Here is a 9,218-nt window from a genome sequence, read left to right as displayed (position 1 = left end):
GTAGATAGGCTGGTGATGATGATGATGATGATGACAGGTGTCCTTTAAGCCTGAGGCGTTGTATAGCGCGAGGCGCGGGAACACAAACATCTTAGTTCGTGTGTTATTCGCAAACGGACACCGCCTAAGTCGCATGCCATTCGAAACAAGATTTGATTTTAAAAAGAAGGGAGCTCTCTCGTAAACCTTCTCAACATACCGATTTATACCATTTCGTAGTGAACACTCATAAAATGTGTCCCGTTGTAAAACCTTCCCGATGTGCCAGCATTCGTTCTTTCGCCGAGCCAGCAATGACACGTGAACACTCCGGCCGCCCCACTACACAAGGATAGCTGACCAACCTTACTCTTAAATAATGCGTTGTCTGATCCAGAGTACTGCCTTTTCGTTGTCATGTGTATAGCCACATCCTTGGCAAAGAGTCCGTCTCCTGTGTGGGTACATGCCACGGAAGGGGGTGCGCAGTTGAAAACACAACCGAATACGACGGCTAAATTATGCGTTTGCCAGTGGCTTGCGTGGCCGTGCTTCGGACATTATATCTCCCGCCACCTTCGCTGCTCGCTCTTCCTAACCTCTACAGCTAGGCACTTCGCCTAGGCATTTCGTCTCTTACCCCCGTTAAGCCAACTTTCGTATCTATTTGAGAGGACGCAACAATATATATTTTTTCGCTTCGTGTTTTTTTTTTTTTTTTTGAGGCCATATTTACCTAGGTTTTGATTGACATCTTATTCCGACTGCGCCCTGGTGACGAAAATATTGTTCCGGCCTTTGCCTCGTGAAACTTACGTGGGGTCATAAAGAAATGAACGGGCCATATATCCTTTTCAGTATTTATACGTAAGGTATCAACGGGCATACTACGCGTGAGGCGATGCAGCTTTGCAATCAAGAATGCCATCATCGAACATTAATCTTAAGAGTGAAACAAAAAAATGTAATTAAGAGCGTGCGCTTGAGGAGACGCGTACGGTAACGTGAAAGCCGAGGTAAACTGTAACCTGCTAATTGTGAAGCTTTTTACTTCATTTACCTTAGGCCAAGGTCGTACGTGGTGGCATGAAATATCGATGTACCAGTCTGTCATCATTCTCTAGTCCTCTGCTACTTATCATTTGGAAGGCTAAGGAAAAACAACAGTTAAGAAATCTGGATTGGAGAAACCTCGCCTCCCCCCTTAGTAATGAAGTCGTATAATACTGAAGCAACGCGAAAGTTAATTTGCTTTCGTTGGGAGCTTAGCGGTTATAATGGAAGTAAATAACTCTTCACGGCAAGCTTAGTTCCAGTATGTAAATTTTGCTGAATTTCGTAGCTCTGCGTTTAATATGTTATCTCTTCTCTGCTCCTGTAAAAATCCCCACAAGCCATCATTTACTGAGGGTGGGCAGCAAATTACTAAGCTTGACTTAGTGGGGCTGGGCTGTCGAAGCATGTGGAAGCTTTTTAACTGTTGCGGATTTATAAACAGAAACCGCCCCAGACGCAGAATAATTAACAAGAGAGCTCTCTGGCCGCGCCTAATCTCAAACAAGCGTCGTATTTTTCGATCAATCGTCTTGAATGAACTTTGTGCGGAAAAAGGCCCCTTATAGGGAAAAGAATTGCAAAAGAAATCCCCCCCCCCCCCCCCTCTTCGCAAATTTCATGCTCACAACGTATTTTGGAAAACTGCCTTCAGAAGCTGTTCGTCTAGCCTTTTTACAACCATCCAAGAGCACCGAGACAGTGGAAGCGAATAGAAGTAATAGCCTGCTCTGCGTTGGCAGCGTCTGGAAAGACCAGGTTGGGCGGTTTGAGAGTATTCCATCGCGGAGCCAAAGACCGAAATGGCCGCAGCAGCAGTGCAGTGTTCTGTTACACGACTAGCACTGCCAAAGAGGATTAGTGTCATGCACGTATTCGCAGTTCATGCCGTGTTCACATTTCGTGTTCTGTTCCGTGCGATGTGACCACCTTTATGTGACCCGTTAATGTGTTGGATATATAGTAGACACCTGTTAAGGCGAACTCGAAGGGACCATGAAAATGTGTTTTTTTATCATAAATTTGATTTAAGCGGACGTATTTTTAAAAATTTCATAGTTTACAAGAGAGCACAAGTGTCGTTCGTCTTAACTATAGTGGTTCTGAAGCAGGCGTCCATTTTGTCTCCTGCCACAAGCGTTCTTTCAGTCGTCACTGTGTGGTACTTTTGTTTTACGCTGTCAGTGCCACCAGGAATGGATGTGTTGTATTGGTAAGGACGCGGTTAATGTCCTCTAGCGGGAACTATTTGAGTTATCCACTGTGCACAGAATGTGCTGTTCCGAATGTTACAGTTACCAGTAGTAAATGTTTATTTGTGGAAATACACTAGCCACGTTTCTTACGGAGGGCAACTTACGGTCATTAGGAATAGTTGCTAAGATGCGCTAACCACGCAGGAGCCCCAGTCTCTCCGTAATTTTTCGGGAAGGCAGCTTCAAACTGCGCGATATCCTTCCCAGCAAACAGAAAGGTTGCCTGGCGTCTCGGTTTCTAATTACATATGAAGGGCTAGAGACCGCCTGTTCACTACGTTGCCGCCTCGATGAGCCTTCGTCTACAATCTTTCCTAAGCATGCATTAACTCTTACTGCACCAGCTACAGCGCCATGCGCGAACAAGCGGGTTGGTTTATAGATTATCTAAGCGCTCTCGCCACGCGACACGTGCCCATGCATAAGGAGACGGTGCCGCGGGTAGAGCTCCTACCCCCGCTCCTACCCCCGCTCCTAACCAGCTCCTACCCCCGCGTGATGCAGGACCTTCGCCAGACAGACGGGGAGGCTCAACCTACAAGAGCTCCGCTCATGGCTCCGCTGCTAAAATGAATGGAGGCGGTATTGTCTACGTAACTGTGATCACCACACCATAGATGGTGGTTGGTATGTAACGGGTGTTGGCCCTTACAATGTGTATAGATGTTAGACAGAAGTGTCCGCTTTTGCTTCAAACAAGGGGCTTTCACGTAGGACATTTCAGCAGCACTTTGTTAGCGTACGTAGCTTGCTTTCGTATCAAGGCAGGTGGCATTGGCGTCGCCTTGCTTCGCTGCATAGCGACGGCGGCACGGTGAAGTTGACATGGCCATGCCTAGTGGTGCGGTGGGTTCTGGGATAGCAGTGCGATCGCGGTCGTCTGAGATTTGTCTAGACAAACTGCATTCACTCCCCGGTTCCTTTACTATATTCCACTTGGTTGCTTGAGAACTTGGCAGCACGATAAAGTGGAGGCATTTTTAGCGAACAAAGTTTCGCTCGAAACTTGAACTGCTTATTTTGGAGAAGGGTGGTATCGATTATCGAGGCGAGCACAGTTAGTGTTTTGCTCGCTTCTAGTTTTTTGGGGATTCGTTTATTGCGTACTAGCTAGTATCCAGCGATGCCTGTGGGTGGGGGCATTATACTAATTACACTAATGGGCATAACACGTGTTCAGTTATTCGTTAGTTGTCATAATTGGATAGTTAGGCATGAAGTTTTACACAATATAGAACTCCTGCCCGCTGTCAATACGTGTCCTCCAACGGAGGCGTGTCTGGTGATGGAAAACTTCTGGAGCTCGTGTTTTACTGCAACGCTCGCTAAACAAATGGCCCCAAGATGGTGCGCTCAAGCGAGTGAGTGAGTGGGTGAAAAACGTTTCATTAAGCCAGTGAAGCGGTGCTGGTTCCTTATTCCAGGCAGCCATGTTATGAGCGGACGGCCTTTGCTCTGGAGGGCAAAAGTTTCTGGACATCCAGACCCCTGCTAATAACCAGGTTTACCGAAAGCTATGGGGTGGGAAGGGGGGATGGAACAGAGTGGATATTTGGGCTTTCCTTGCATTCTATTATGATATGAAGAGGAGTAGTGGTTGGTGACAGAACTTGCATTCGGCAGGAGGTTGCGTAGGGAAGAAACAATGGGGTTGGACTCGGTGAGGGAATTCATTTTTACCCCTGGGAATTGTTATCTACGCAGGTATTAACGATGCTCATCGGTCACAGTTTTATGATATATGACACGGGTTCCTACGGAGACGCGTGGTTGCAGAAAGTGCCAACATATGGCGAGCGCTATGCGAACGCGCGAAAATTTAACTGAATTTCACTTCTACCGGGATGTAAATTTGAATATCTCGCTGGCCTTTTGAGCCTCGTCTTAGGACAAAATCCTCAAATCTACTTTTGGGCAACTGTATTCGCACCATTTACAAGCATAAGGAATTGCATATATCATCGGTCTGCGTGATTATTGAGGAATGTTTATAAACACACCGTTTTCCCGTAAACTGATTGCCTCTCCTAGGTGGGTGTCATCATAAAATGTTGTAGAACAGTGTTAAGACACAGGAGTAGGTTACCTATATCAACAAAAACCAGTTCAATATCTCAGATGGCGGGCGATAAAAAATAATATGTGAAAAAAATTTCACTACTTTGAAATTCCCCCGTGGTGTAATTTTTAAAATTTTTCGCACTATTGAGCTGCAAACCCGTAATCACAATGTGCTCATGAAATTTAAAGATGTTTGAACCAGCAGTTTGGCTACGCGTGTACATCATTTTTTAGGCCTTTTCGGCTCGTCGGGCGTGTCATTTATAAAGAAGAATTTGGCCCAACCGGCGTCGCAGGGCGAAATCCTCAAAATTGTTTTTCTGCATTTGTATGAGTAATATATGTAAGCAAAAATCAATTGGATAAATGAATCAGTGATACAATTAATCATCATCATTTATTAAACCCTTAAGGACCCCAGAGGGGTATTACATAAGGGGGGGATAGAGTCATCGTAGTACATATTGTGGCACAAGAAAAATATGGTTCGATACATGGTTAATTAGTAAATTTATACAACAAATTTAATTGAGAATTTAACAAAAACCTGTAGGGGCACCCACTTCAGTCCGAAATTCCGAAATCACCTCGATAGTGTTGGTTAGGGCGAAATCCAAAAACTGCTTTTTGGATATTCTCCAAGGCTACACATATCAGCAAAAAGTGCTTCGATATGTAAACGGGTGACCGAGATAATGACGAATTTACGAAAACACAATTTCGCCCTTTTCCTCGGTTACGCGTGCAATTTCCAAAAATTCCACCTTAGTGAGCACCTACGCTACAGTCAAACCCGGCTATAACGAACCCGGATAGAGCGAAGTATGCTATATATCGAACAAAAATAATTCAGTTACGGAAATACATGGGAAAAATATTAGTTCACATCCGATATATCTAACTCTGGGCGCCTAGAATGGCCGCCGAAATGCATGATCTCGGAGCGGCGATTGAGATGTGGATCGGCCGCGACCACGGAGCAAGATCCGCAACTGAGACATTGCACCTCGCACGGAGCGACGTGACGCCCAATACTTTCCGTAAGTGTTTCCAACGCGCGGGACTCGCGACGGAACCCACCCAGTCAGCGAGTCCGGACCACGACGGCAGCATCGGTGAACTGTGGGAAGAGCTCGCCAACGTTCCCGATTATGTCGCGAGTGAAATCCGTCCGACGCTTACAATGAAGCGCTTTCGGCTGTCGATGTGCTCCGCCAATGCTTCTTAGATTTTTCAGGACGCGGACTCGAACTAGTGCAAACAATGTTTCGTGTAGAGAATGCTATGCTAGTTGAAGCTGCCAAAACGACAGTGAAAACAAAAAATAACCGCTTTTTTGCAACGTGGGCAGTTAAGGCGGGAAGTAGCTTTATTAGTTGCAATAAATGGATTATTTTGGTATGGTAATGGCTACTGTACTGTGTTCGTTTCTGCATACGCGGATTGCGGATTTGCTGAGGGGGGGGGGGGGTTCCCGCGGATTGCGAAATTGTAACAATATGCTCATTATAGGCGGGTTCGGCTATATCGAACTATTGGATATATCGAACTAATCACGGTGCATATTGCAGTTCGCTATAAACGGGTTTGACTGTATTATGCAAATCTACTCGCGAAAATTCAAGTCTTTATACCTACCAGTTTTGGCTGGGCGTTGATGAGTCGGTCAGTCAGTCACTCGGTCACTTCTTTTTATAGGTAGAGATTTCATACTGAAGCTGAAAAAGTAACCCGTGCATTCACACTTTTGCATAAGGAGCTTGAGGTTACGGAAACTGCTTGAAAACGACTCAGGACTAGGTGAGCTGAGGCTCCAGGCATTCACTCGTTTTTGTTGAGAAATTTTGGCCCAATAAGGCGATCGGTGTTGCACCAGACTGGTGAGCAGCAGCACTTTCCTGGTGAAGGGATGCATTGAATACTTTTGTGGCACTGGGAAAGGCCGCACTTCCTTTTCTACAGTTATTAGCCGCAATGCCTTCCAATAAGCCATGCTATCACCCCGTAATACCTCCTCCGAATATGGCTGTCGTGAGCAATTAGCTTCTTGCCTAGACCTTGGTTGTCAGAGCAAACCTATCAGGCTCTTCATCTAGATTCCAGATAAAATAGGAGTTGGTAGCATTGCCTAGACAATGTTATCATAGTGAAAATTTCAGAAAAAACATGGCTTTAACTTTAGTAACCTAAATTCATGTCCTGAAGCTCGAAAGACGCAGACTTTGGGGCCAGTAAAATAAGACTATAGCCATGATATAGATTGCTGTTTGGCCTAATTTCCACGCCATGCAAACACAAGTTTTTTTTATGAGGTAGTGTCTGTTAAGGAAACCAAGCCACACTAAAAACCCAAGCCAGTTACTGTGTTCTCCATTTTAGTAATGCAAATAAGGCAAACTGGAAACCGTTAAAATGGGTAAAATAAGGCTGGAGTGATTAATATTTTACTTTTGTGTAAAGTTATTTTTCGTTGTTCGTAATACCACATCTATACTTGTAAAAAGAACTGCCGACGGACTGACTGACTGTCTCACCAACGTCCAGCCAAAACTGGTAGGTCTAAAGACTTGACATTTTGTGAGCAAATTTGAATTATAGCGTAGGGGATCACTAAGGCGGGATTTTCGGAAATTGCACGCGCGACCGAGGAAAAGGGCGAAATTCTGTTTTCGTAAATTCGTATTATCTCGGTCACCCGTTCACATATCAAAGCGCTTTTTGCTGATATTTGTAGTCTTTGAGAATATCCAAAACTAAGCAACACTATCGAGGTGATTTTGCAATTTCGGACTAAAGTGGGTGCCTCTACAGATTATCCAAAAACGTTTCATTCATTCATTTATCCAATTGATTTTCCTTACATATATTACTCATACAAATGCAGAAAACCATTTTTGAGGTTTTTGCCCTGCCACGCCGGTAAATGGGCCACATTCTTCTTTACAAATGACACGCCCGACGAGCCGAAAAGGCCCAAAAAATGATCTACACGCCTAGCCAAACGGCTGGTTCAAACGGCTTCAAATTTCATGAACACGTTGTGATTACGGTATTGCAGCTCAATAGTGCGGAAAATTTAAAAAAATACACATGGGGCGATTGAAAAGTAGTGAAAATGTTCTTCAGATATTTTTTTATGCTTTGCCATCTGGGATATTGAACTGGTTTTTGTTGATATAGGTAACCTACTCATGTGTCTAAACACTGTTCTACAACATTTTATCATGAAACCCACCTAATAGAGGCAATCAGGATTTCGGGAAAACGGTGTACTAATAAACATTCCTCAATAATCACGCCGACCATTGATATATCCAATTCTTTTTTGCTTGCAAATGGTGCCAATACAGTTGCGCAAAATTCGATTTGAGGATTTTGTCATAACATGCGGCTAGAAAGGCCAGTGAGATATTTAAATTTACATCCCGGTGGACGTTCAATTTAGTTGAATTTTCCCGCATTCGCTTAGCGCTCCCATCTCTTGGCACTTTCTGCAAACACGCGCCTCCGTAAGAACCCGTGTCATATATCATAAAACTGTGACCGATGAGCATCGTTCATACCTGCGTAGATGACACTTCCCAGGGGTAAAAATATCTTCCCTCACCCAGTCCGCCCCCATTTCTTGTTCCCCACGCAACCTGGTTCCGAATGCAAGATCTGTTACCAACCCACTACTCCTCCTCATATATTAGAGTGCAAGCAAAGCCGAATCTCCGCTCTGTTCCATCCCCCTTTTCCTCCCCATAGCTATCGCAAACCTGGTTATTAGCAGTGGTTGGGATGTCCAGAAACGTTTGCCCTCCAGAGCGAAGGCTGTCCGCTCATCACATGGCTGCCTGGAATACGGAACCACCACCGCTTCACCGGCTTAATTAAACGTTTTTCATCCACTCACTCACTCGCTTGAGTCCACCATCTTGGTGCAATTGGTTTAGCGAGAGTTTCAGTAAAACACGAGCTCCAGACGTTTCCCATCACCACGACACGCCTCCGTACGTATCGACAGCAGGCAGGAGTTCTATATTGTGTAAAACTTCAAGCTTAACTAGCCAATTATGACAACTGACAAATAACTGAACTCGTGTTATGCCCATTAGTGTCATTAGTATAATGCCCCCACCCCCGGGCATCGCCGGGTACTACCGCTACTATGCAATAAATGAATACCCAAAAAACTAGAAGCGAGCAAAACACTAACTGTGCTCTCCTAGATAATCGATACCACCCTTCTCCAAAATAAGCAGTTCAAGTTTCGAGCGAAACTTTGTTCGCTAAAAATGCCTCCACTTTATCGTGCTGCCAAGTTCTCAAGCAACCAAGTGGAATATAGTAAAGGAACCGGGGAGTGAATGCAGTTTGTCTAGACAAATCTCAGACCACCGCGATAGCACTGCTCTCCCAGAACCCACCGCACCACTAGGCATGGCCATGTCAACTTCACCGTGCCGCCGTCGCTATGCAGCGAAGCAAGGCGACCCCAACGCCAGCTGCTTTGACACGAAAGCAAGCTACCTACGCTAACAAATTGCTGCTGAAATTTCCGACGTGAAAGCCTCTTGTTTGAAGCAAGAGCGGACACTTCTGTCTAACATATATACCCATTGTAAGGGCCATCCCCCGTTACATACCCAGCACCATCTATGGTGTGGTGATCACAGTTACGTAGACAATACCGCCTCCATTCATTTTAGCAGCGGAGCCATGAGCGGAGCTCTTGTAGGTTGAGCCTGCCCGTCTGTCTGGCGAAGGTCCTGCATCACAAGGGGGGGTAGGAGCTGGTTCCCAGACCCACGGATAAAGGGCACGGGGGTCTCGAAGTTGCGTATAACTCTCCCTCCCGCATAGCCAGGGAGAGGGGAGGCCGCC

Source organism: Haemaphysalis longicornis, unplaced genomic scaffold, assembly GCF_048455015.1.
Source record: "Haemaphysalis longicornis isolate Haplotype H1 unplaced genomic scaffold, Haemaphysalis longicornis Haplotype H1 scaffold_2, whole genome shotgun sequence".
Lineage (NCBI taxonomy): Eukaryota > Metazoa > Arthropoda > Arachnida > Ixodida > Ixodidae > Haemaphysalis > Haemaphysalis longicornis.
This window is presented reverse-complemented; position numbering follows the sequence as displayed.